Source organism: Ochlerotatus camptorhynchus, unplaced genomic scaffold (genome assembly GCF_037179485.1).
Source record: "Ochlerotatus camptorhynchus isolate MF236.1 unplaced genomic scaffold, CSIRO-AGI_Acam_v1.1 ptg000416l, whole genome shotgun sequence".
Classification (NCBI taxonomy): Eukaryota; Metazoa; Arthropoda; class Insecta; order Diptera; family Culicidae; genus Ochlerotatus; species Ochlerotatus camptorhynchus.
Genome location: NW_027040902.1, coordinates 1,940,903 through 1,968,426, shown reverse-complemented (window position 1 = coordinate 1,968,426; position 27,524 = coordinate 1,940,903). Strand labels below are relative to the sequence as shown.

Here is a 27,524-nt window from a genome sequence, read left to right as displayed (position 1 = left end):
TGTAACACAGCTTGTGAGCTGTTCTCAGAAGGTTGCGAAAGAAGAACGGAGTAAGCCGAAAGAGAGATCGTTCGTGAACACGCACATGTCGACGGATCAACGGAAGGGGAAGCGTCGTAAGGATGCAAAGAATAGTGGATCCAGTGAAACAATGCAGAAATCAAGAGATGCTGGTACGCGTTACGGCAAATCATGTTCAGTTTGCAACATAGACAGTCACGAGATTGAAATTTGCACGGCATTCAAAAGTCTAGACTTAGATGGCAGATGGAAGGCAGTAAAAGCAAACAAGCTGTGTGCACGATGCCTCACTTCACATGCACGTTGGCCTTGCAAAGGAGAGGTTTGTGGGATCAACGATTGCCCGAAGCGACATCACCGTTTGCTACATTTCGAACCGCAAGTGGAGTCGAAATCCACCAGTGCGGTAGTAACTGTGCATCGTCAGCTGTCTTCATCAACACTCTTTCGAATCCTACCAGTTACATTGTTCGGACAAAAAGGCCAACTTGACACCTACGCATTCCTCGACGACGGATCGTCAGTGACACTTGTAGAGCGGTCAATCGCAGACGCTCTTGGAGCCTACGGAGATGTGGAGACTTTGCACCTTCAATGGACTGGAGGCGTCAACAAGAAGATAACTGGAACAGAAGTCGTCACAATGGAGATTTCAGAAACGGGTGAAAGCAAACGGTTCAAACTATCCGAGGCATACACTGTCGAGAATCTCGGACTACCACGACAAACCGTGGATTTTGAAGAACTCGCAACACGGTTCGTTCATCTTAGCAACCTTCCGGTGAAGAGTTTCGAATCCGCTGCGCCAGGAATACTCATTGGACTGAGTAATGCTCATCTGCTAGCTACACTGAAACTGCGGCAGGGCAAGTCGAACGAGCCGATTGCAACGAAGACCAGGATTGGCTGGGCAGTATGCGGCAGTTTGCGGAAGCCACAAGCTAATACGTTGCATAGACAACTTCATATGAATGCTGAATCGATAAACGCTGATCTTCACGAGTACGTTCGGCATTTCTTCGACATCGAGAGTCTTGGTGTAGCGGTTGTGCCAGCCGTGAAAGGAGTAGAAGAACAACGCGCTTACAAGATTCTAGAAGAAACTACGAGACGGTTAGACTGTGGGAAGTACGAAACAGGCCTGCTCTGGAAGCATGACTATGTAGAGTTTCCAGACAGCAGGTCTATGGCTGAACGACGCTTCAAGTGTCTTGAAAAACGTTTGGCACGGAATCCAGACCTGTACGACAGCGTCCGTCGACAAATATCCGACTTCAAAGCCAAGGGCTACATACGCGAAGCAACGAAGGAAGAACTCGAAGAATTCGACCTACGGCGCACATGGTTCTTGCCGATTGGAGTGGTGGTCAACGAGAAGAAACCTGGTAAAATAAGAGTAATCTGGGATGCAGCAGCGAAGGTGGAAGGCGTATCGTTGAACTCAATGCTGCTCAAAGGTCCGGATCTTTTGACGCCGTTATTGTCCGTAATGTTTCCGTACCGGGAACACCAAGTTGCAGTATCAGCAGACGTCAAGGAGATGTTCCTGCAAATGTTGATTAGAAAACAGGACCGCAGCGCTTTGCTGTTCCCCTACAGGGACTCCCCCGAGGTACCGATGAGCATCATGGTCTCCGATGTAGCAATATTCGGAGCGGCCTGCTCCCCAACGCACTCGCAGTACATTAAGAATATGAACGCATCAGAGCACGAACTGGAGCTACCAAGAGGAGCAGCGGCAGTGAAGAAGAGACACTATGTGGATGACTACGTGGACAGTTTCGATACAGCGGAAGAAGCGTTCGAGGTTGCCAAGGAAGTGATCGAAGTGCACAGAAGAGCTGGATTCCATATCCGAAATTGGATGTCAAGCAACAGGACCGTACTGAGCAAGTTAGGAGAGGAGAACCTGAAGAAATCGAAAGTCATGTTACCGGATAAGGAGGTTAGATTCAAGCGAGTGCTGGGAATGGCGTGGTTGCAAGAAGAGGACGTCTTCGTATTTTCGCTGCAATTTTGTGAGAAAGTGCGAAAGCTGGTAGACGGTACTACGATTCCCACAAAACGGGAGATGCTACGACTCGTCATGAGTATATTTGACCCTTTGGGATTGGTGGCATCATTTGTAATCCACGGGAAAATCCTAATTCAAGAAGTATGGCGGACGGACACGGATTGGGACGACAGGATTCCAATGGAGATCGCTACGCGCTGGATGGATTGGATAGCGGTACTCAAGAAGCTTGAAGGACTGCATATTCCTCGTTGCTACTTTCCGAACTACGATCCGGATAGTTTCAAATCTCTGGAGCTTCACGTGTTTGTGGACGCTAGTGAACAAGCCTTTGCAGCGGTTGGATACTTCCGCATAATAGACAACGGTCGTATCAGAGTCGCTTTAGTCTCGTCGAAGACGAAAGTGGCACCACTTCGAGGACTGTCGATACCACGGCTAGAATTGATGGCAGCGTTGCTGGGAGCTCGTTTGCGGAGAACTATTGAGCAAAATCATTCGTTGAAGATACGGAAAACCTGCTTTTGGAGTGACTCATCGACCGTCTGTTCGTGGATCAAATCGGATGTTCGACGATATCGCCAGTTCGTTGCCTTCAGGGTTAACGAAATACTGAACCTGTCGAGCGTTGACGAATGGCAGTGGATTTCGACTAAGGTCAATGTGGCTGACGAGGCCACCAAGTGGGGTAAAGGTCCCGCTTGCAATGTTGACAGTCGCTGGTTTCAGGGGCCTGACATCCTGTACAACGTCGAAACAGAATGGACGGTGGCTCCAAAAGAAGACACAGATGAAAGTGACAAGGAATTACGGGAGGCGTTCGTATGCAGCCATCTGGTCAGACAACTGGTGATAGACGCTGACAGATTTTCAAAATTCGAACGACTGTTGCGTTCTACAGCATATGTTCACCATTTCGTCTCTAGTCTGCATCCCTCGAGAAGTAGATCTACGGATACTGTAGGGATCACCAGTGTAGATTTGCAGAAGGCAGAAAGAACGTTATGGTCGAGTGCGCAATCTGAGGCATTTCCGGATGAAGTAGCGATCTTGAAGAAGAATCAAGAAGAAAATAATACACGTGGGAAGCAGTTAGGAACATCAAGCCATCTTGTGAAGCTGTCTCCATTCGCTGACGAGTACGGGGTGTTACGAGTAGGCAGTCGGGCTGCAGAAGCGCAGGTTCTATCCTACGATACGAAGTTTCCCATCATCCTACCAAGAAACCATCGCATTACGGAGTTGCTGTTGGATTACTATCACCGGAAATATGGTCACGCAAATGACGAAACCATAGTCAACGAGATGCGACAGAAGTTTTATGTGCCTCGGCTGCGAGTAGAGATACGGTTATCCAGGAAACGCTGTATGTGGTGCCGCATACACAAAGCGATACCGGTTACTCCAAAAATGGGGCCATTACCAGCGGTGCGATTGGAACCCTTTGTACGACCCTTCACCTATGTGGGCGTAGACCTCTTCGGCCCATATTTGGTGAAAGTTGGAAGAACCGTGGCGAAACGATGGGTCTGCCTTTTCACCTGTCTAACTATTAGGGCAATTCACCTCGAGGTGGTTGCCAGTCTATCAACCGATGCGTGCAAGAAGGCTGTAAGGAGGTTCATAGCACGACGGGGTGCGCCTCTGGTAATTTACTCCGACAACGGTACGAATTTTGTGGGAGCAAGCCGAGAGCTGATGGATGAAATCGACAAGATAAACAACGAATTGGGCAGTACTTTCACTAACGCTCACACACAGTGGAGATTCAACCCTCCGGCCGCTCCTCACATGGGGGGCTGTTGGGAAAGAATGGTTCGCGCCGTGAAATCAGCACTAGGATCGGTTCCAGTAGTGCGGAAGTTAGATGACGAGTCTTTCGCTACGGTACTAACAGAAGCCGAAAGTATGGTCAATTCCAGACCACTTACATTCGTTCCTCTAGAAACAGCTGATCATGAATCCTTGACCCCCAATCATTTTTTGCTCCTGAGCTCAAACGGTGTGCGAGAACCGGAGAAGTTCCCGACGGATGCAGGAATGGCGTTGAGGAATAGTTGGAACTTGGTGAAACACACTCTTGACAACTTCTGGCGTCGATGGGTGGTTGAATACCTACCAACCATCATTCGACGGACAAAGTGGTTTCGAGACGTACAACCGATCAAGGAAGGAGATCTTGTGCTCGTGGTTGACGAGAACGTTAGGAATCGGTGGTTACGAGGACGAGTAATTCGAACGATTCCGGGGAAGGATGGAGTGACTCGTCGAGCGGAAGTGCAGACATCAGGAGGGATGTTGAAGAGACCTGTTACGAAGTTGGCTGTGCTGGACGTGGCAAGTTCTGGTGACGCCCAACCGGAAGTTATGGCGACACGGGGGGGAGGATGTTCGCCGCAACAGCCCCCTCGTACTGAGTAACACAAACGGTACCTAACGCGCGACCCACTACACCCAGCGGTGGTTCCGGGAAGCATGATCCGTCAAACGGAATGACGGGAGAAATTGTGAGAGAGTAAGAGAATGATAAACTGATAACAGAAAGGAAAACAAGTCGGATTATATAGTGAATTGGATGTAATCTATTATCATTGAATCGGTAAATTTATTGAACTAATAATAATAATGAAAAATTACACTTAAAACTAACTTACAGGCTTATATATATACATATATTAGAATTGTGAACTCTGTTGTGGATAAAAATAACATTGAAATTGGAGACTAAAATTGTAAGTTAAATCCTAAGTTTGGTACTGGAACCTATCCTAAAATTAAATATATTTATAGCTTGAAGCTGACAAACACTCACAAAAAAGAGGTGTTTTTTGCTGGAAGAAACTCCATCGAATCTATCCCAACACCTTGCTTTACAGCATTTACACTTCCGACAGTCCTCCCCTCGGTGACGGTTGCGTGTTTTTCCTGTTCGCAGATGATACCGCAATAGCCGTCAAAGGAAGGATGCCTCGCAAAATAACGAACAAACTTCAACGATGCCTTAACGCCTTTGCTGATTATGCCACCACGTGGAAAATTAAAATCAATCCCTCCAAAACACAAGCGATCATGTTCCTCCATCGGCAATCGCCCAAACTGAAACCGGCTTCATCTTGTACTCTAATCATGGATGGCACAAGGGTTGAGTGGTCCGCCGAAGTAACCTATCTCGGGATGTTGTTTGACGAAAAGCTCCTATTCCGCTCGCATGTGGAGAAAACGGTTATCAAGTGTTCCGCCTTGGTTAGGTGTCTGTATCCGCTGATTTTCCGCAGATCCCGCCTCTCAAGGGTGAAAAAACTGGCTGTCTACAAACAAATCATAGCACCTGCGATCCTTTACGCAGCTCCGGTGTGGGAATCATGTGCACAGACTCACAGGAACAAAATTCAGGTCGCTCAGAATAGAGTGCTGAGGAAGGTTCTTGATCGTCCTTTCGACACTAGGATAACAGATTTACCCGAAGAGGCAGGCATTGCCAAAATAGATTCCATAAATTTGCACAAAAATGTAATATATCAGAATATGCTTTGATAAGCTATTTGTATATAGTAGATTAGGTGAATATAGTAGTTGTAGTTGTAAATAGTAGTTATAAGTAGTATCCTTTTTCAAATTTAAAAGAAACCAATCCTATCAAGGTGGTCATTTTTAAAACAGGCCTGATAAGACTAGGAACTGTAATTAATAATAATTGAAATTTCAAAAGAACTAAAGTTTAAAAGACGCATCTGTGTCACTTGATAAGTAATACATGTTAACCACACATGTACAAGAAATAAAGATCATTTAAAGTCAAAAGCCAAGGAAATTCAGTTAGTTTTGATTTATCTATGACGCGGGAGACTCGTGGTATCCCAGAACACCATCGTCCTATGATTGTTCCGTCAATTTATGCTGCAAAGTTTGACCAAGTTAATTCCATAAGATCGTTCTTCACAGATGGATCACTAATAGAGGCGTCCGCTGGATTTGGTATTTATAACGAATTTCATAGCGCCTCTCGAATGCTTCAAGCTCCTTGTTCCGTATATATTGCTGAGCTGGCGACAATAAATTATACGCTAGAAACTTTCGCCCCACTTGCACCAGATCACTACTTTATTTTTACGGATAGTCTCAGTTCTGTCGAGGCTATTCGCTCTATGAGGCCGGTAAATCACTCCTCGTATTTTCTCATGCAAATACGAGAGCTTCTAAGTGCTCTATCTTTAAGATCCTTAGTCATCACCTTTGCATGGATCCCATCTCATTGCTCGATTCCAGGCAATGAGAAGGTGGACTCGCTTACAAAGGTGGGCGCTATGGAAGGCGATATTTACGATCGACAAATCGCCTACAACGATTTTTTCTTCATTTATCGTCAACAGTCACTGGCCAGCTGGCAACATAAATGGAGTGAAGGGTGTTTGGGACGATGGCTATATTCGATCATCCCTAAGGTGTCGAAGAGTCCTTGGTTCAAGAGGTTGGATGTGGGTCGAGATTTCATTCGTGTGATGTCTCGCCTCATGTCCAATCACTATTCGCTAAGCGCTCACTTGTTCCGTGATGGGCTGGGGGACAGCATTCTCTGTGAATGTGGACAAGGTAACCAGGACGCAGATCACATCATTTGGTAATGTGCTGAGCACTGTGGAGTCAGATACGAGTTGCACGATTTCCTTTTGGCCCGAGGTAGACAACCTAATACAATTGTCATCCACTAACCTCGAGAAGACCGCGAGTAATCGGTTCAAATCCTTTAATTTTTGATTTAAGATAATAATAATGTATAACGAAAATGATAACTTGGCTCTGTAATGTTTATTCGATTGAGCCTGCACACATGAAGTAATAAACAAAAAAATCTAAATCAAATGGGTAGTATCTTTCACAGACACTTCATATCGTTTAAATTGCTTAAAATATCTTAACAAAGTGTAGTACAAAATTACACTAGATCCAACGTAAAATGGTTTTTTGTTTTTATTTACATTATTTGATAATATAGAGTTGGCAAATTGATACGGTGCGTAACATAGAACTATTTTGTTGGAAACAATAATTTTCGGTATAAAACGAAGTAAGTGCATCTTTACCCAACGGTGCATACAACCCCCGATACCCCTAATTCATGTTTCCCTGGATGCGTGGATTTGAACTTTCTTCAAACTACACAAAAACCTGACAGAACTTCACCAGGAAGGCCACAACATTCAGTATATGTCCTGCGGCGCGTGCGGTGGCAGTGAAACCAGCAGGATACCGGCCGGTTCCGTTCATTCCCCAGAAACCACGAGCAAAAGCAATAACTTTCAACGCCCAGCCGCAACAATATGCTTCCCCCCTCTCCTGGTGCTTCTGCCGTGTCCTATACCTTTTATCAGAAGCACGCGAACTGGTTGCGATAGTGGGTGTAGATAAGCCACAACACTGCTTTCGGCTGCTGCGTCCCGTCTCATCACCTGGGGGAAAGTCACTTGCTTTGCCCGGGCTATGGTAGGAATTGGATGGAAATTCCGTCCAATCACCGCTGACGAAAAACCGCACTCGCTAACCGACGGAATTCCGATAACTGCACCCCGCAGTTTGGCATCATCGAGCTAGGGCCGAACATAAAACCATCGGTGAAAATATGAAACGTGCCGAATAAGCCAGATTTGCTGCTGCCCCGATGAATGGTGGTCAACGGCTAAAGTATTTACGACGAATTGAACGGGTGAAGCAGGCACGGTTGGTAGGCAAAAGCTTCAAAGCTTTCAATATTTTTTCCTCGTTGAAATTGAACCCTAAAGCACTGCTGCACACATTCCTCACCCCAATCCGGGAGTCAACAGAAGCCGAAAATTCGAGTTATGATTTTTAATGTTCGGCATATAGGGTTTGGGGCCACTTTGTCGCGGACTCCAATACAATCGGTGGGGAATAAATATTTTTTAATTAATTAATTAATTTAGCTTTATTTAGGAGGCTTTCAGCCTTAGGCTGGTTCGCCTCCGAAATATTTTTTAGACAAATCGGAATTTTACTTGAGATCAAACTAGAGATCTACAATGCGTTTACGCATAAGACGGAAATGCACTCCGTATGAAAAAGAAGCGTTGAACCCTACATGGATTTCCAAAATGGCATTATTATGTTTTATTCATTTTCACCTTTCAGGATCCGGGTATTATTGATGATTGCACTTTTTTATTGGCTTCGTTTTTTTTTTCAATTCCGGGGATACCGCCATAACGATGGGATTTCTGCGTTGGCACGTGGGATGGGAAATGCCGCAAATATTTCAGATTGAGTTTTTGGGTTGTGTTGAAAACATGTTTCGAGTTGAGGACTCTTCTACTGGTTTTGTTGGCGTTTGTTTGGAAGAAAAATATGCCAATTGATTTGCTCGATCGAATTGCGATTGTTGTATTTATTTATTTTTTTTTTTTTTTTTATTGTAATTCATCTTACAGTACACAGCAAAAAAATAATTCTGATATCGTATCAAAGTGGACGCACTTCAATCGTGTCAAAAATATGGTGTGATATTTCTTGCCAAAAAGGACAAAATTATCATCAATACAGTGCATGAACTGACATTACGCTGCTTTTTCTGCATTTGTTTATTTTTGAGACCATAAAAATTACATGAGATTTTCGACATGATTAAAGTGAATTCTCTTGGATGTAATATTACAATTTATTTTTTGCTCTTACTGAATTAAAACTTTGACAAAATGAAACAGAAATAAACCTACAGATAAACAGAATTTAAAAGAAGTCCCAATCTTCGGTTGAAATCTTGAGCAATCTTTGAGCAATTCAAGTCTACGATTGCCTTAGAGATAATGAACAAATAAATAGGGAATATTGAAGTTTTTTTTTGGGTCCAACCAACGCAACCAACCTCCATCAGATTCCCAATATTTTTTCCGAGGAATCTGAGAGTATGACTGACGAACTGTTGGCCTATATCAAATCATCTAAAAACATGAAGGCCCCAGGTTTCGACAACATCCTGAATCTGAAACTCAAACACTAGAGTTCCAGATTCTACAAGAATCTGGCACTGATTTTTAATAAGTACCTCAGACTTGCATACTTCCCCTAGGGTTGAAAGTCAGCTAAAGTCATACCCATCCGGAAACCTGGGAAGGATAGGTCCTCTCCTTCAAGTTATCGACCAATCAGCCTTCTCTCAGGGTTATCAAAATTGTTCGAAAGAGCAGTCTACAGTTTGGTTTTCAGAAAGGTCGTTCGACCGTCCACCAGCTGACTCGAGTAACAAACATTCTCAGACGGAACAAGTCTGTTTCGAAAACATCTGCCATGATCCTAGTGAAAATAATAAATAACTACCTATCGGACAGGACGTTCCAAATCTCTCTGAATGACATCACATCAGATGCTTTCAACATCGGTGCTGGGGTTCCACAAGGAAGCATCCTTGGCCCCATTCTATTCAACCTGTTCACCTCCGATATGCCGGATCTCCCTGATGGTGGATCGTTGTCTCTGTTCGCAAATGACACATCCATCGTCTACAAGGGTAGGGTCACCGGAGCTCTGACTGCCTAACTTCAGAGCGGCCTGGACGTCCTGTCTGAATATTTCAACAGCTGGAAGATCCGTATCAACTCTTGATCTCCTAGACTTGTTCCGTCGGAGAATAAAAAGATCTGCCTGAACGGCACAGTGGTGGAATGGTCGAAAGAGGTAGTGTACCTCGGCTTAACACTAGACAGCAAGCTGATTTTCAGAGAGCACGTTGACAAAACGAAAACCAAGTGTAACATCCTGATAGCATCACTGTATCCACTCATCAACAGGAGGTCTACTCTTTCCCTGAAAAACCATTCTTCCCGTAATAGAATACGGGATGCCAATCTAGGAGAGTTGCGCCGAATGCCATCACCTTAAACTCCAAAGGATCCAGAACAAGATCCATAGGCTGGTCCGAAACTGTCCCCCCGGGCTGGAAATTCTGAGTTCCACCTCCTGGCTGGAATTAAGACATTAGAAGAACGGAGAGTATTCGTCCTGGAAAGGTTCCGAGACACCTGTCAGAGATCGAATCATCAGATCATACGTGATCTAGCACGTTAGGTTAAGTTATACTCGTAAAGGGCGAACACGAAATTATTGCGACACATTCAACAGGGCATAACTTTTTTACCATTGGGTAAAAATCAACCAAATTTTGCACACTTTCTCATTGATGTGTATTGTGTACATGCTGTCAAACTCGAAGTCGTGTTTTTCGATTCAACGAAAATGGAGGTGAACCAATGCGAGTTAAGAGAACAAATTCTTTCCAAACACCTGGAATTTCCTGACCTGTCGCACCGGCAGTTGGGAAAAATGTTGAACATTCACCATTCAACCGTCTCCAGAGTGTTGAAGCGGTTCCAGGAGCGGTTTACGTTGGACCACGGCAAAGGAGCTGGAAGTAAACCGGGACCGGAAAACAAAAAGACGGAGGGAAAGGTGAAGCGGATGATTTATGCAAATCCCAACGTCTCAAGCCTTGATTTAAAGATCGGCATGTCGCAGAGCTACGTCCAGAATGCAAAGAAGAGAGCTGAACTACATACATACAAGGTACAGAACTTCCCAAACCGCGATGAGCGGCAACAATCGACGGCTAAAACTCGGGCACGGAAGCTCTACGAGAAGATGCTGACAAAATATGGCTGCTGTGTGATGGACGACGAAACGTATATAAAAGCCGATTTTAAGCAAATTCCGGGGTTGGAGTTTTTCACCGGCAAGAGCAAGTTCGATGTGGACGACAAATTTAAGAAGAAGAAAATGTCGAAGTTCGCCTCCAAATATCTCATTTGGCAGGCCATCTGCTCTTGCGGACTGAGGAGTGAGCCTTTCGTGACAAAGGGCACAGTAAATGGCGAGATCTACAAATCTGAGTGCCTCGAGAAGCGCCTTTTGCCGTTCTTGCAGCAGCACGACGAAGCTCCGCTATTTTGGCCAGATTTGGTATCATGCCACTATTCTAAAAGTGTCCTGGAGTGGTATGAGGCCAATTCTGTCCATTTTGTTCCAAAGGACATGAATCCGCCAAACTGTCCGGAGCTGCGCCCGGTGGAGCAGTACTGGGCAATAATGAAGCGGGAACTTCGGAAGAGCAAGAAGACAGTCAAAGACGAGAAGGACATGTTAAAAAAATAGAAAAAAACTGAGAAACTGGTACCGGATGACACTGTAAAGATTTTGATGAAGGGCATCAAGCGAAAATGCGTTCAATTTTACCCTCAAGGCTCCATCGATCAACTTTTCTTTTGATTTTTGAAGTAAATATATGTATAAAACTACCCTAAAATTTTGGTTTGATTCTAAACATTATAAGAAAATTGGCATGACAATAATTTCGTGTTCGCCCTTTAAATACCTTCTATCCACTACCTACTATGTCACAGGCCGACATCGATTTACATGCAATAGGGTGGTGCGAAAAGGATTATATATTATTGACATTAGGATTTGTATTTTAATATAAATACTTTTAAGTGCATGTATCTAGTGGTAAGTTTACTTTTAAGCAATGGTATTTAAACAAATTTAGCCACCGGCCACCTTGAATTACATTTCAACAATCAAAATTTATTCTTCGTCTTCACTTGAGACTGCGTCAATGGTTGAACCAGTTGCACATGCAGAGGCCCTGTGGTGACCAGGATCGCCTGTTGGTCATGTGGAGTTTGCCGGTACGACTGAGAGACCTATGCATGGAGCGCTGGATCAACCTCGATTGGAAGGAACACACAGCTTGGAAATGGCGCGTTTCGTCACGGTTCCGTATGGCAACCTGACAGAGGCTACGCGCACCATTCCATCTGCGCCCGGATGAATGTCTACTACTCGCCCCAGGGACCATTTCAGGACTGGGAGGGACTCTTCCTGGATCATGACCATCGACCCGACAGCCAGGTTGCGGGTTACGGATGACCACTTGTACCGTTGTTGTAGGGTTGTTAGGTACTCACGGTGCCACCTTTGCCAAAAGTGCTCAGGAAGGCTGGTGTATTCGGGGTCCGGCAAGGCATTCAGAGGCCGACCAATTAAGAAATGCCCTGGTGTTAGGGCTTGCAGATCATTTGGGTCACTGCAAAGCGTTGTGATGGGCCTGGAGTTGAGGCAGCCTTCGACTTGCGCTAGGATGGTGCTAAAGATTTCGCGTGGCAAGAAAGCGTTTCCAATGACGCGTCGTAGATGATGTTTCATCGACTTGACACAGGCTTCCCATAACCCGCTAAAATTGGGTGATGTGGCCGGGATGTAATGGAACTGGACCGATTGGGAAGTGGTCTCGTTGGAAACGGCATGGCGATTCTCTTGCGAGCGAAACAGATCGCGAAGTTCCCGTCTGGCTCTTACAAAATTAGTCGCATTGTCGCAATATATGTGCTGTGGCCGACCCCCCTTGCTATGAATCGACGAAGGCTGCAGATGAATGCTGCTGTCGTTAGATCGCTCACCAGCTCCAGATGCAATGCTTTTGTGGCTAAGCCGACGAAAACAGCCACGCAACTTTTTGTCGGTGCAGATCGAGGGCTTGGTCGTTGGAGATAGAATGAGCCAGCAAAGTCGACTCCAACGTTTTCAAAAGCGAAGGACTGTGTGACACGAACCGCTGGCAGCGACCCCTTCAGCTGCACGAGATTGTGTGGCCATGCTTTCACGCATGTGACACACGAATGTACTACATCTCGAACGAGGTTCCGGCCGCTCAACGGCCAGAATTTCTGACGAATGACTACCAGCAAGAGTTACGGGCCACAATGTAGCTGCTGCCGATGGAAAGAATCGGCAATCAACCAGGTTAGCGGATGCTTGTACGTTAAAGGGTTTTTCCCGTCACTAGCGACTCCGGCGTGTTCGAGCAGGCCAGCAAATCGAATAAGACCAGCACGGAGTTTCGGATTGAGGTAGCATAGCTTTGACGAGTGCGGGACGGTTCTTTCGGCCTGAAGAGCGACAATTTCGGACGGGAAGTGTTCCTGTTGGATCACGCGAAGCACTCCGAGCATAGTTTGATTTTGCTCTTCTACGGTGATCGGACCGTACTGAGAGATTTTCGCAAAAGGAACGGTTGGCTGATTGCACCGGTCTGCAAGGCTGCGACAGTTATTAGCAAAACGCCTGCAGAGTGCACCAATCCGTAGGAATACGGGAAATTTCGCTTCGGAACTAGCGAACTTCACTCACCTCCGTTTAACTACCTCGAAAGGCGGGCCTTCGCTGAGCACACGAGTCAGATAATGTCCGTCTCAAGTACGACGGTCCGGCTTTGATAGTTGCCGAATGGAAACGGAAACTCCAGTCCGGGCAAAAAATAAACGACGACCGCTATTTTGTTCAAAATTCACCTTAAATATTCTTGAGCAGGCTACGCAATCTACTTCGGACTTGTTTTCGGTTTCGCACAAAACTAAACTCACTAATTTAAACCAGAGAAAAACTCACGCACTTCTATTCACCAGCCGATTCGTTAGCGAAATGGACGAGTAAGAGTGAGCAAGACTTTACATAATGACATTCTTTTTTAGAAATAAGGTCATCTTGTGCAGAAGTAGTAAAATTATGTTTATTTCTGTTGATTATGATAGTACATTGATTCAACATTTTAATTGATAGCCTACCTGGCTCTTCTTCTTTATTTAATTTGATATTTCAATTAATTATTTGCGTTTTTCAACTAGTTTACAGAATACCCGTTTGGGGGTGTGTTTTGTTTGAATTGAAAAAAAGTGTTAACCTACCTAGCTAAAGGGTGATACGGTCAAAATTTGGTCAATATCAACTTGACGTATTTCTTTCAATTTTGCATTTAAAAAACCTGAACACCCCTCATTTTGAAGGTGTGTGTATGTGTAGAATGTTGCTCCTATTTTGATTTTGGAATTCACTCTTCAGTTGTCAAAATGCCGTCCAAGCAAGAAGAGCAGCGTATCAAAATTTTGCTCGCGCATCGCGAAAATCCGAGCTACTCGCACGCAAAGTTGGCAAAATCGCTAAAAGTTGCCAAATCAACCGTTACAAATGTAATTAAAGTGTTCGGGGAACGTTTGTCGACAGCCAGGAAGTCTGGATCGGGGGGAAATCGAAAACCGGAAGCCGCTGAGACGACAAAGAGAGTTGCCGGTAGTTTCAAGCGAAACCCTAACCTCTCTCTCCGAGATGCCGCAAATAAGCTGGGTGTATCGTCTACAACCGTGCATCGAGCCAAAAAACGAGCCGGACTATCGACTTACAAGAAGGTAGTGACTCCAAATCGCGATGATAAACAAAATACGACGGCCAAAGCGCGATCCCGGAGGCTGTACACGACAATGCTGACGAAGTTTGACTGCGTGGTAATGGACGACGAAACCTACGTCAAAGCCGACTACAAGCAGCTTCCGGGACAGGAGTTTTATACGGCAAAAGGAAGGGGAAAGGTAGCAGATGTTTTCAAGCACATGAAACTGTCAAAGTTCGCAAAGAAATATCTGGTTTGGCAAGCCATCTGTACCTGTGGCTTGAAAAGCAGCATTTTCATAGCTTCCGGGACTGTCAACCAAGAAATTTACGTGAAAGAGTGTTTGAATAAACGTCTGCTGCCTTTCCTGAAGAAACACGGTTGTTCCGTACTGTTTTGGCCGGATTTGGCATCTTTTTTTTTTTTTTTTTATCTTTATTAAGGAGATTTTCAGCCGTTGGCTGGCTCGCCCAATTGAGAAATACTGGGCTATTGTCAAGCGGAACCTAAAGAAGACCAAAAAAACTGCTAAGGGCGAGCAGCAGTTCAAGGCAAACTGGCTTTCTGCAGCGAAGAAGGTGGACAAGGTGGCTGTACAAAATCTGATGGCAGGGGTCAAGCGTAAGGCCCGGCAATTCGGATTTGGAAAAGCGGAAGCCTAACTGAATATTTTTCCTGAATTTTATACTAATTGAACTTGATTTGATTTTTAAATAAACGATTTCACCGATTTACACGCGTTTTCCCTTGACCAAATTTTGACCGTATCACCCTTTAGTCATCGAGAGTGTAGCAGACGGTAGTATCCAGGGGCATGAAGTAGTTCACCTCCTCGTGGTGTGCCCTGGAAACGTTAATTATCGAACCCAAGGGAGAGATATTGCGGCTAAACGAACTACAGCAGAGTAAGGTTGCTGGAGCCCCATCCAGCTCGTCCCAGGAGGTCGATCAGCCCTGCACAAACCCTCGTTGTGCAAAGGCAGGAGTGCCACCGGGTTCTTAGAGTGTAGACGACTCTCACCAAGTCGCAGCACACGCAGCTGGTAAGCGGTCACATCTGTCCTGTCCTGCCGTGGACAGTTGGCTGGCCACCACGTCTGCTCTAGAACTCAGGCGAACAATTAACAGCGAACAATAAGAGGAAGGCCCTGCACAGCTGCTCACTGTGCAGTAGCGAGTGTCACGCCTGTGACACATCACAAGTGTGATAAGCAAAAAAAAAAAGGCTGTAGTAGCCGCGATCGGGATACATAGAGAACACAGTTGATCTCTACCCTGTCACCGATCTGAACGTATCTGAACACACACTTACACAGTGTTGAAGACGTTTATTCGGTGGAAGAAAGTCTTGGTCCGTTTGCCTTCTCTTGGTGCCCACAAAATTGCCGTGTCGGCGGAGTCGCGATTTTCCCGTGAGTGTCCGTGAGATTCTTTAGTTCTCGTTTCGAACAAATGGCTTCTTGGTCATTAGACCCAAATCTTGAAAATTTAAAATTGATCTAAATATATTTTAGGAATCTTTGAATTTTAATAATTTTTTCCAGTGAAAGTTTTTCAAATTGTGGATATATAAAAAAAAATACTTGCAATCAAAATCTTCAAGATTCTGGGACTGAACTAAAAATGTCAATATTAGACTTACGAATTTTCTTAAAAATTTCGAGAATTCTTCCAAACAAATTTTGGGAAGAATTATAAGAAAAAAACAGAGATTGTTGGAAGGAGAATTCCAAGAAAGTTGCGTTGGCACCACACTTTGTGAATGTTTCATGCAAATTAGCTTAAACTGCTATAGAAGGGGTTAATTTGGATAATATTAAATTACTTTTGGATCATTAATGTTTCAGTTATCGAAAAACATTTATGTTAAACGTATTCTATCCCTACAACAAAGAAAATAATCGATTGTTCGAAGTAAGCACTTTGACTTGCGTAATTCAGTAATAAAAAAAACTACCTACCATCAAAGCCATTTACGATACAATCAGACAATGTCAACGCTTTGCTGTAATCAAATTTGAATAACTTATGACAATCATTTCTCTTCATTAGTCACGGTTCTTTCCTGTACAAAATCATCCATTTATGACCTAGTACATTCACCTAATTCGTCGTCGCCGAGCTCTACTTCACGGAACATCATAGATCCACGACAAATTCCCTTCAGTTTCCATACGCTGACTGCCTGTCATCAGTTCATCAATCATGCGGCAAGAATAAGTCGCGATTCACTGGATGTTACGCTTACACGCGCCCAAGCACTGACTACCAGGAAGCAAAAATGCCAAATTTCCGGTCGAGGTCACAGCAGCGGTAAAAAATCCCATGTTATAAACATGCGAAAAGCATAATATCACGCCGTTTGGGCTCCTGCCTATTCCAACCTACCAAGTCATCAGCAAATTTATCCTCAATTATGAAACTTTCGTCGGCTCCGCAGTCAGTAGGTCGGCCGATCGGTGCGGAAGGCACGACGACGGTTCCACGGTACAATGGGTATAGCTGCTTATTTCTATGCGGCCTTCGGTCCAGGACAACTTCCCGGCATATTTTGCCTCACATTTTTCCAGCCAACCTTCAGAAGCATACGGCCGCCGGAATCGCTTGACTTCCTCTATTTGCACAACATTCTTTTCCCATCGCTTCCGAAACAACACCCGACCGACGTTCCAATGGATGTTCGTGACACGCACGCATACACGCTCCTCCCTCCCCCCAGAGTTGGTTGGCTTCCTTGTTGGGCAATTATTCATGAAATACATTTGGGTCAGACATTATTCATCTCAAATCTTCTGAAAAGTGTTTCCCCAAAACAATACCTCCGAAGAATGCTTCCCAGGGCCAACAAACACTTTGTTCCCAAACGTTTATAATAACTCATATGGCGGCAGCTCGCTAATGGCATTGTCTTTTCCACAAAACATTGAAAATCCACAAAACAAAGAAAGAAAAGACCAAACAACTGGCGCGGAAAGTTTTCATCGATCACCACACTTGACTGCCCTCGCGCGTACCTAGTGTTTGTCCTTCACGGGTGCTGACTAAAGTAGTGCAAGTGAAGCGAAAAAAAACTACTACACCTTGTTTAGTTAAGTGAACCTCACACGATAGAACTTTCGTCAACTATTGTGACGTCAAACTTTCCAACAATAGTTTTGCTGGGTCGACAATCTTGCGTCACTTTTCAAATAGACCAATGCAACATATCCACCATTTTGAGAAAATCGAAGTTGAAGTTCGACAGGTTATTATTTTAACTGTTTAGAAACAATACATTTTGCAATACTATTTATAATGTAGTCAGTGAATAGTAACGTTGAAAATTCAGTAGAAACGTAAAATCACAATTTTACTTTGAATTTCATGCTACAATATAGAAAAAAAACACATAGGACGTTTTGACTAGTCATGTTGTACATCGGACATGTTCAGCGAATCCAAACACATAAAGCAACCAACGATACAGACAAAACGGTTGCTACGACTACCATGACAAACTCGCTCTGTAACATGGCTCGATCCGAGTGGTAGAAGGATAATGATATATTGCTTGCCTGCATTGTTGCAATATACACGGATGAGGACTAAAGAGCCTAAATTTATAAAGAGGCGATATGTCAAAATTGGAACAATCGATTGTCTGTCAAAGTCATAGGAAAAGTCATTCCAATCGAGCAGAAGACCTGTCAAATGGATAAGATGTCGTCTCTTTATAAATTCAGGCTCTTTAATGAGGACATAGCTTGATATTAATCGAGAAAACACATAACAAAAACATTCCCATTAACACACGTGTATCATCTTCGGCTTTACTTCGTAAAGCAGCTTGCCAACAATTTGCTCGTTTCTTTCTACCGCCCCGAGTGAGTTGTGTCGCACGGGCTGCTTGTCATGAAAAAGAACGAAGAAGATTATATCATTATTGCTTTCCACTTCTAACATAGCGTTATTATTCGGTTCGTTGATCGCTTGTCATTTTGTCATTTGGAGATATTTTTGATTCCTTGGACATGTTACATTGGAGATTTTTCTCAATGACATAATCAATGAGTGTTACATTGGACGATTTGTTCTACATGATACTAGATTCTCCTTCACAGATTTCATAGTAGAGTACCTAAATTTAGATTGACCCCGCCTTTAGAAAATGAGCACCAATCATGTTAGGCAGTCCAAATGACCGAAGTAACAATCATGTACCCATCATTTCAAACTGTACATTGGACAATTTTAGACCTATGATTATCTTAAATAAGTGAAAGTAAATTTGGATGGGTATTTTTGCATCATAGACAATGATAGAAGAGCAATAGTTTGTATCGCTTAACTCGATTTGTTTACATTTGTTACTTAGAACCTTTTGAAAAGTGACGCTAGCAATGCGGCTCCTCACTAAATTTGTTATATCCGATCGACTATACCGAGACAAATGAGAACTTTCCTGACAAAAGATGCTCAGGATCTTGCAGCATCTACACGGCGAATGAGAACAACCCAAATTTGAGTTTAGTTCACACATCACTAAAAAATCATGTAAATTTCGGTTCCCTGAGACCGACACATGTAAGCGGGCCTTTTGACATAAGAATCAGTTGAAAGAAACGTGAAAATCAATTGAATCACACGTTCTCTTCGTCGACTAGCTGATGTTTCGGTTTGAAGACACTTAATTTTACATGAAATTTTTGTTTACGTTCTATGATTTACGTCCAATATGGATTACGTCTCGTGTAAAAGTAGTTTTTTTCTAAGTGTGCACTCATAATTGCCAAAAGGGCGGGAATGAGCAATAAGTAAATTTTTCGCATGGTCTCCTATGGAAAATCTCAAAAATCTTCCGGAAAATGGAATTTGGCGAAAATTTTACTCAGTCTAGGAGTGAATCTAATCTTTAATTTTCTCATATTGACAAGTTGTTCCTGGACAAACCTGGAAAAACATGAGGCATACGAATGAAAGAAGAAAAAATGATTTGCAAGGAGCGCTTTTTTGGTTTTTGCGAAGAATGGATGTAAATATTCATACTAAACTATTGTACCATACGTAACAGAAATAACAAATTTTACAAGTGACGGAACCAGGGCTGGCAAATGTCATTTTTAATGAAAGATCTCACGCGATATTTACAGAGATACTTCTGCCACTATCATCGGATGAGAAAATGATGATAGAGATATTTTCAAAATCTCATTGATTTTGTTGTCATGACAGAACGTAACAGTACAGTGTTTACTCGGCTGTCGACAGAAGCAGACCACTCTCAATGTGTGTCATGCGATTTTCTGTTTACTCGGCAGCAACCATTGTGTGGTCCTCCTCATTGTTCTTCATCAGCAGTTCTTTCGGTCGATGCCTCGTCGACTTTGGAAAGCAACCGTTTCGTGATGAGTGTGTGAGTGTTGACCACGTTTTGCGTCCATTGCTGCAATGGAAGCGCTCTGACCCTCGTTGGCGAATCTGCCATACAATGAAACCACTGGAAGCGGCTCCCGTTCTGGTGGAGGAGGCTTATTGGATAGCGGAAGATAAAATGTTTATTGTGTTGTACCTTTTGACTATGGTTTTAAGATGTATTGTATAGTGACCAAGAATACTCGGCTCTGTAAAGTTAATGCGGTTGAGCCTTATCAAATAAATTAATAAGCAAAAAAAACGTTACAGTGTTGTGTTTATTGTAATTACAAGCTCATTTATTGCTATTAATGTTACTAGTTCTGAGAAAATCTTAAAAATATATTTACTCTACCCATTACATACGGTTACTTGCTTTAATTCATCTAAATCAGTTAGAAATGTTGATGTCAAAACCGCATAAGAATTATTTTCATTAGTGCTTGATCATTGAAAAATGACAAGAAAGCCAATGATACGTAGTTTCGTCTCGTGATAGTGAGAGAGCCTGTTTTCTCATTGTCTCATGACAGCCGTGATATTTACCAGCTCTGGACGGAACTATATGTATCAATAAAGAGGCGTTAACAAATGTCATGTAAAATTAAGACGAAAAGTAAGTTTGATTGAGCTGAATTCCACGTCTGCTATGACACAAGTTATGACAAAGTTGACGCTCGTATATGTCAGCCTCAGAGCACCTTTAAATGTACATCAATTTTTCTAAGTGTGTATGATTGCTTCGATCAGGTCGAAATCAGTGATATATTTGATGTTGCTGCTCGATATGACGGCAAAGGGCGCTCATTCCAAAGTAGTTCTTTACCCTATTAGACCCAATATTATTGACAAAAAAATTGAGCATTTCTAATATATTTGTGCTCGTGTGGTGCCCGCTTTAAACCGGCACCTAAATAGCTGAGGAAGGAAAGTCGCAAGCACAATGTTGGGCACGACCAATGAGAGTAATGAAAAATTGAGTCGAGTTCGACTCAGAAATGCAAATAGTGGAATTACTCAGTAAGTGCATCCTAAACTGAGCAAAAATGTTGATCGATTTTCCTCATATGCAAGCAGTTATTCCCGGAATTTTTTTACTGACAAACTGAGTAACTTCACTTTTTGTACTTTTGAGAGTAATCCTTCTCAATTTTGGGTTACTCTCATTGGCCGTACGAGTTCGTGTCCTTATGTTTCGATGGAAGAGAGATAATGATTTTGCCACGTGCTGAATATAGTCGCAAATAAGTTTTACTTTGCGTGCATTTGTGCCTTAATTGCCTGGGTGCGTGACGCTTGTTATGTTTGGAAAAGTTCGTTCTTTATTTGGCTAGGATCATCCATTTTCATTGTATTCTGCTGTCAAAAGAGATTGTTTGCTGGTTGGAAATAGCAAGTTTGGCGAAAACATTCTAATAATAGTTAGTTACGGTCAAACGACTTTCAGTTAAGTTTAATTGATTTTTAGAAAAATGTGAGGATACCTTGCCTCTTAGTTTCATCAAATTTATCAAAAAAAAAAACATGATAATAACCATACAATAGGGTGTCCTAGAAAGGGTAAGCACACTATCAATATGCCATCATTCGTGTTCGAAACCGGTTTCGTGGTTTCGTGGCCGAAACTTTTCTTTCGGTGGTTGTTGCGATCAATTGGGAATAGTGACTGCCAAGAAACTCAACTTATTTCTCAAAATCCCTGATTTTCCGATCATGTTCTGTCCATATCGCCGGAGCTGGATTACCGATTCCAAATATATGCAAAAGCTTTCTATGGGAACATGAAACCTTTCATTTGGCATTTGATGTGACCAATTCGGTTCAATGGTGGCTTTGAATTTCGAGATGGTGTCGGACATCGATTTCCGGTCTCTAGACGTGACCCCGATTCCAAAAGACTCGTGTTGAAGGGTATATGACTGAATGTCTCTGTAGTTCTATACTCGGAAGCCGCCATATTGAATTTCAAGATGGCTTCGGTCATCGATTTCTGATCTCTAGACGTAATCCCAATTCCGAAAATACCCATATTGAAGGGTATTTAAATTTATTTCCCAGTTTTATTACAACCGGAAGCCACCATCTTTGATTTCAAAATGGCGTAGGACATCGTTTTCCGGTTACTAGATGTCATCTCGATTTCGAAAATACTCGTATTAAAGGGAATTTGTCAGTATTTTTAATATTGAATTTTAAGATGGCGTCGGACAACGATTTCCGATATCTAGACGTAATCATTATGAAGGGTATTTGAGAGTATTTCTCATTTTTTTTATACCGGAAGCTACCATCCTGGATTTCAAACTGGCGTCGGTCATTGCTTTCCAGTCTCTAGACGTCATCGTGATTCTGATAACACCCATATTGAAAGGTGTTTGATTTTACATCCCTATTTTTATGTCTTTTTGGATTTCAAGATGGCATCGGATATCAACTTCCGGTATCGAGATGGCATCTCAATTCCTAAAATACCCATATCGAAGGGTATTAAACAGTATTTCCCAGTTTTTCTGCAACCGGAAGCCGCCATATTGGATTTCAAGATGTTGTCAGATATCGATATTCGGTCTTTTGTCGTCATTCCGATTCCAGCAGTTTGTCTATATCAGTCTTGTAAGCGATCACCTTAGTCGACACATTTTCTGTGATAATCGACTGCCTTTGCTTCCGACACTTGCAAAACAAGCTATCAAGTTACAGTAGCAAACTAAAATGTCATATGACAGGCTCTGTCATACGACACTGTCGCCGAAGACCGTCACGAATGTAAGTATTTTAGTTTTTCTCATAATAAGAGCTGCTGATGTTGTGCTTGTGTACATTCTGATAAAAGCAAGCAACGATATCCTAGGATTTACATTTTTGATCAGAAATGGTTTAATTTACACCAAATTGAGGAATTAGAACGTTATGATAGTTAATTGATAATTTTCTTTTTGCTCGAATGTTGTTCTACCATTTGTGTTGTGTAAGAGAGATGACGGTAGAACGTGAGTGTACGAATACAAACAGACTGTCACACACGACAACGAAGCGAGCATGCTTGCAATGCACAGTTGTACACACCAACTACTCATTTGTTAATAACTTTTCACTCAGTTGTTGAAATTTGTTTTTCTTTGAAGAAATTGATAGATTATGATTATAGCTTACTATAGATATGCAAAGAGTAGGTAAATCTTATCATTTGAATCAACACCAATGAATTTTTACACTTAAAGTCCGAGATTTTTTTTGTTTATTAAGGACATTTTACATCTCCGCGATGCATTCATGTCCAAGATGTGCAGCGAGCATTTCTCACTTCATTTTTACAACGCAAAAACAAATACAATTTATTACTAGATTTAAAATCTATTTTTTTACGTATCTATAACAAGCTTGAACTCTATTCTATCCACTGTTTCAAATTATCCATGTTTCGTTAACTGTGTGCAAATTTATTATCAAATGACCAAAACTGTGTATGCCAAGCATGCGCGAGTGTAGTAAAAAACGTCAACAGTATCAACCCCTGTTCTGTATTTCCTAGTTTTTCTGAAACCTCAAGTCGCCATATTGGATTTCAAGATGGCGTCGGACATCGATTTCGGGTCGCTAGACGTCATCTTGATTCCGAAGTTTTTCAAATACAAGAAATTTGAAGAAGCCCGGTAGCTTTAGTATTTGTGCAAACATTGGGAACGAAATCATATCGCAGAATATTTAGTTCTTTTCGAAGTCCACCCAACTAACAATTTTCGCAAAGTAAACGCTTTACTCATTTCATTTATACAGCCTCAAACTGTATTCAAATGTTATACGTTATGAGGAAACCTTTATTCAACTTCTATCCAAGCAAATCTGGCGAACTTAGTCAGCTACTTATGGCTTTTGGGACGGTTGGGACAAGCTCTTATTGCATATTCATTAACGCTTATATACAGCTGTTATCCTGCTGTTTAGTTGTGTGTGGACTTCCTTCTCCCGGTTATCCAATAATCACTACACAGCTTTGTCTTGAAGCCGGGTTAATTATTGTCCACGATATTTTTTAATGAAGGAATTTATTGAGTTTATATTTTTTGCTGTAAATCAAATTAATCCAAATTAGTTACAAGCAATACCACCAAATTAATTACCCTGCACCGGAAATCTGGAATCGAACTCGAGACGACCGCATTGGTAATTCTTGACACTAACAACTGTGCTACGCCAACACTTTGAACTGATGCAAAAAAATCAACATGCCCTTCTACAACAAAATCGCTGAGTAGAGGCTTTATAATAGTGCACATGACTCATTTTTCTCGACTACCCAACTAACAATTTTCACAATGTTAACGCTTCCCAACTAACAATTTTCACAATGTAAACGCTTTACTCATTTCATTTATACAGCCTCAAGCTGTATTCAAACGTTATACGATATGAGGAAACCTTTACTCAACCTCTATACAAGCAAATCTGGCGAACTTAGTCAGCTACTTATGGCTGTTGGAACGGTCGGGAGAAGCTCTGTTATCCTGCTGTTTAGTTGTGTGTGAACTTGAAAAGCGCTTATTCAACCTTTTCCCGGTTATCCAATAATCACTACACAGCTTTCTCTTGAAGCAGGGTTAAATACTGTTTACACTTTTTTATGAAGGAATTTATTGAGTTTATTTTGCTGTGAATCAAATTAATCGAAATTATTTACAAATCATCACCAAATTATTTACCCTGCACCGGAACCTGGAATCGAACTCGAGACGACCTCATTGGCAAACCTTGACACTACCAACTGTTCTACGCCAACACTTTGAACTTGTGTAAACAAATCAACATTCCCTTCTACAACAAAATCGCTGAGTAGAGGCTTTATAATAGTGCACACGAATCACTTTTCTCGACTAGTTATAAAAGAGCAGAGTAAAAGCTGTAAAACTGCACAGGTCTAAAAATAAACCTAGTTGACTGTGAAAATGCTGCCGAAGTTGCTCTAACACAATTTATAAGCTGAGTACAGGTTGTTTAGTTGTTGAAAAAGCACTTTTGATGTTTATGTTATTCAGCAAGAGTGGTTGGTTGTTTAGAAGCCATCAAATGAGTAATATATTCACTTTATTAGCTTTGTTTTGCAGCTACAAGTTGAAAGTTGATTAGGATGTGTATAAAAGTGACATTAGCGTTTATTGGCTGTTGTTATTCAGTGAGATTGGTAAATTGAATAATGGTTGTGAAAAAGTTGAGTAAACGCTCTCTCTACAATACAATTTTGCTAGCTTCTGCTTGTAGCTGTATCTGCAGCTTTTTTTCAGCTACTTTATAGCACAACGCTGCAAAAGCTGGCTTACAAAGCAGAAAATGTGTAAACAAAACTTGTGTGGTACTTTTCGCGCTAACCCAAAGTAGGAGGAATTTCAAAACATAACTAATTCTCGTTTTTATCACAAGGCTAGCTCTTTCGACTGAAGAGTAATGAAGAATATCCGTCAAACACTTCCGAAAACATGTTTTGATACAAAACAGTGCCAAAATCAAGAGAAAATTCATGAAGTCTCCTGGGTAGCAAACTTGAATTAATCAATTCTTTATTCATCAGAACAACACTATCAGAATGAACCAGGGGAAGCTCATAAGTTTTGACAGGCGCACCGGCGCAACCATCGGTAATTCTTTGGTACAAACAACGTATATATTTACCTTTTTTTGACAAAATCAAGGTTATCATGACGTTTGATTATTGAAAACAATATTAATGAAGAAAAGAGACCAACTGCTGTCATGATTACCTGAGATTTGTCAAATAATGTTAATATTTACACCGATTGTATCGAAGAATTGAGAGATTTACAACTGACAAGAGAGTGAGAGCGAGCTTTTGCGCTCTCTTTCTCCAGTACTCTCTTTGCCTGCAATCAGATATCCAAGTGCACAGCGAGAAATGCACGCTTTAAACACCCATACATCACAAATGTTCCTCTAATTTAAACTCACACACTCAAACCGGTCTGCAAGTATGATACACGTCCAAATCGTACCAGACTGCTAGTCGTGCAAACCAATGAGCTGGATTATCGAGGTGAAGCAATCGGTTAAGTTGTGTGAGTGAAACCAATGTAAGATACAAGCAATTAGTGACGTTGCGTTTACGTTGATTTTTCGGTTTACTAATACCACCATATTTCACGATCTGCTTCAACTCACTCTGTACCTCATTGATGAAAACCGCCATGTATTGTGGAAAATTTAGTGATATGTTTCAAGAGGTGGTAGAAGGTCTGCTTGGCTTACATCAGGCATTTCACCATTCACAAACTTGCCACCCGCCACCCAAAAAAGCTCGCTATTAGGTGCACTATTTAACGAGTTTTGTCATGGTAGTGATATCGACATGCTTAGAAATCAATGCTTTAGAGATTAGGCAGACCATCCCAACTGAATTTAATTCTTTTTGAAGCAAACCAAGGTCGAAGATTTCATTGAACCACACTATAAAATAGTGTATTCATGGTCACATGTGGTCTGGAGTAAAGAAGTACAGCTATAATGTGATCAAAAAATCTATTAAAATCTAAACGCATTTTTTTTTAAATTATTTACACCACATGTGGACGCGACGCCACTGTAGAAAACATGTCTAGAGTTTTTTTTTCCTATGATTTCTGAGCTACAGAAGTTTCTAGGGTAGATAGGGGCAATATGGTCCCCCTAAGGAAAACACATCATAAAACATGAAAAACATTCATAAATGTATGATAGCTGTGATCAACTCATGCTTTGGAATATGCTTGATAGAATACAGTATTCAAAACTAAGATAAAATATGATACACGCATTAAATTTATATGTGATTTAAAAAAAAATCTGAGGTCTAGGATCTTTTCTACGAATTGACCACCTTTACGAATGTTTGGATCTTTCGGAGGACCGTTCCGTGGCTACCAGAGTACACATACTGGTTTCAAATCCAAATTCATCCATGCAGCATCACAACAAGTTGATTACAAAAATCTAGATCCTTTTTTACTAATTTTCCACATTTACGGGCGTTCCGGGTCTTCCAGAGGAACGCTTTGCTGTCGCTTGGGTTCACATTTTTGTCACAGATCCAAATTTATTCATTTAGGGGAAATGGATGTAATGTCGGCCTTACTGCCCCTATTTTGGGCCCATACATAAATTTAGTAACCGACTAAATTTTCAATAGCGACCAAATATGTCCACTAGTATCGTCCCAATGACGCGTTCATCTAGATAAAATTGAAAAATAGCAGATTTTTAGAGATGGGCTCAATCTTAGAGCCATTTCCTCTATCATTTTCCACAATTTTCAAATGGAAAACAAAATTGACATTTCACAGATAGCAACGCTTGGGTAGGTTGCTATCGCGCTGCTATATTTGTCAACCCTCTGTTGATCAAGAGGCAGATTGCTATTTCCCACACTTGAATAGTAACCCCCGCTGCGGTTGCTGCGTTATGGTGGAGGTTGCTAAAATAGCTTGGTGAGACTGCTCTACATACCTAGAAATAACTAATTATACACGTGACGGAATCCATCAATGACACAAAAGATCAGACGGAAACCAATATTTAATGTAAAATTAAGTGCTCTGAGACTGAAAAATTCGTTTCTCGACAAAAAGCACGTTTGATTGAGTTGAATTTCGCATCTGTTGTGACTCTATTTTATTTTAAAATTGACGCTCGTATATGTCAGTCCAGAGCACCTAAATTTACATGATACGACAGGTAATACGTCTTTATCTATTTAGTTTCCCCAAGCGTTGGAAGTCGAGTGATCAACATACGGGCCTCATAATCTCAACGTCCATGGTTCGGTTCCAGTCTGCTACGTTTTTAGATTTTTATTATCAACATTATTTTAATAAGGCAAATTAATGATATTCA

At 42.0% G+C, this 27,524-nt stretch overlaps 2 protein-coding genes across 3 annotated transcripts in view; both read right to left on the bottom strand.

The window, feature by feature from the left end:
* LOC135711029 (uncharacterized) overlaps positions 1–27,524 on the bottom strand; it is a 405,472-nt gene that overhangs the window by 54,862 nt on the left and 323,086 nt on the right. The window lies entirely within an intron of this gene.
* Positions 1–27,524, bottom strand: part of LOC135711019 (leucine-rich repeat neuronal protein 2-like) — a 451,318-nt gene that overhangs the window by 231,663 nt on the left and 192,131 nt on the right. The window lies entirely within an intron of this gene.